Source organism: Myotis lucifugus, unplaced genomic scaffold (genome assembly GCF_000147115.1).
Source record: "Myotis lucifugus unplaced genomic scaffold, Myoluc2.0 scaffold_107, whole genome shotgun sequence".
NCBI lineage: Eukaryota > Metazoa > Chordata > Mammalia > Chiroptera > Vespertilionidae > Myotis > Myotis lucifugus.
The window spans coordinates 1,142,709-1,144,766 of record NW_005871155.1 but is presented as its reverse complement, the minus strand read 5'-3'; the positions used below and the strand labels follow the sequence as shown (position 1 = coordinate 1,144,766).

Sequence of the window (2,058 nt, the reverse complement as noted above, 5' to 3'; positions counted from 1 at the left end):
TCTATCTCCATTCTTGTTCTTTGGGATATTTTCATCGTTAGGTAAAAGGATGCATACATTGGGGCAATCCTCTCGAGATACAGTATTCCAGTTGCACCCATGTGATGATGACAGTGCCCCTCAGAGGGAGGGAGCTGACAGATGGGGAGCAGGGAATTCTGAAAACCAAAGCGATGACAGAGATGCTAAGCTTTCCTTCACGCGTCTGACACCCATCCTTAGGCAGCCTGCAGGCCAGGCGTCTGCTGGACCTTTACCACTTGATGTCCTGGCAGGCTGCCCTGGGCCCTGCTAGGCGGTGTTCAGGGCCACCTGGGCCCGGGGGAGTCGCTCCCCCACCCCCAGCCACTCCTGGTACATCTCCTGCACATGGCGCTGGTCTCCGGGGGACACACCGGGATGGCAGTGTAGATGTCTTCCATCTGCTGCAGCAGTGCCCTATCTGCACACCTGTCATCCGCCTGGGCCTGGCCCCTGCTGCTTAGGCATGCCCGGTGCAGGCCAGGAGCTCCATGAAGTGGCAGGGGAACTTGCCCCTCTACAGCTTCAGGACCACTTCTGGATGTTCTGAAAGCCATAAGCAGCCTCAAAGCGTAGCAGAACCTCTCTGTCCCTTTCAGGGTGACCTCCTGGAAGTCTTTGTTCCTCAGGATGCGATAGGTGAGCACTCCCACGTCCTCGTTGAACAACTCCTTGGCCATGTGCCTGAAGATCTGCGCCAGGTACCCGTCGGAGCTGGCACCCTCGTGGAGCCTCACCTCCTTCTCCTTCATGTCTCCAAACAGAGTGTCCATGGCGGCATCATTCGAGGCGAAGTCACTTTGCTCCATTATCTGGACAATTTCACCTGAGGTTAACATGTAGTCAGCACCCTGGGAACTATGTAAAGCTGTGGGAACATCTTCTCAAAGGGCCTCCAGTTTCTTGTCATAACATGGGGCCACAATGACGTGGAAAATCTTGTCTGGGGACAGGTTCTGCAGTCTGGTGAAGTAATCCTTCACCAGAGAGCCCATGATCTGCTGGGGAGACTTGGCCGTGGAGAGGTGGGGGTGATGGGGTGACCCAGCAATGCTCTGCATATTGGACCCAGCTGGGGCAGGCGGAGGTCAGCATGGTTGGCTGGGGCTCTTCCTCATGGTGCTGGCAGTACCAACGCACAAATTCCTTCTGACTCCAGGATGCTGAGTCTGCAGCTATCTTCATGTCAAAGACAGTGCACCCCAAGGCTTTTGAGGAAGCCACAGAGCCTTCTGGATGCACCAGTGACACTGAGGCTGAATTTAGCAGCAAAACAAGGCAGAGACTGAGGACACACAGACACTGCCAGCACCTTGTGCTATGAGGTATCACATTTCTTTTTAAGGTTCAGAACACGGAAGAAGTCCTTGGTGTTCTGTTGAGAAACTTGGACTCCTTCCTCTGCGGTCACACAACTGTCACACGCCAGGCAGTCACTCAGAAATATCTTGGCATCTGTGCCAACTTATGGAATTCTCCCTTCTCTTCGTTCTCCTGAGCCAGACTCCAGACATTGACTGTGGCATTCTCTTGGTCATCAGTTTTTGTGTTTTTTTACTACATTCCTACCGTGTGCAGTGCTCACACTTCATCTGGAGCAGGGTGGGCGAGGGCCGGCTCAAGTGACCTGGAGGAAGCATGGGGAGAGCAGTCACCGCTGGTTGCCCCTGGCACTGCTGATGGTATCCTTTCTTCCTTGTGGAGCGTCTATGGAGGGGAAGTTGCTGCAGTACCCGAGGCCGAGTTCCAGGAGGTGGGCAGCGCTGTTGGGATTGTGCCGGTGGCGCTGGTCTGTTGGTACCTGGCCTGTCCTTTGGAGATTGAACCTTCAGGACTACTAAGGGAGCCAGTCCCAAGTTCCGCCCCACCTCCACCACTGATTGATTGGAATCTGAGGGCCGGGAGGAGGGACCAAGAGGCCTGTCTTCCAGCTGCTCGCCAGTCCCTGCCAAGCCACTCACTCCGGTCCCCTGTTAGCCATCCCTTGATCAATGGAAGCCTGTGGGCCAGGGGAGGGACCAAGCGGTCTGCCTTCCA

At 55.3% G+C, this 2,058-nt stretch overlaps 1 pseudogene; it reads right to left on the bottom strand.

Annotated features, from left to right (window-relative positions):
* Positions 1 to 291: 291 nt before the first annotated feature.
* Positions 292 to 1,613, bottom strand: LOC102430848 (annotated as a pseudogene).
* Positions 1,614 to 2,058: the final 445 nt, after the last annotated feature.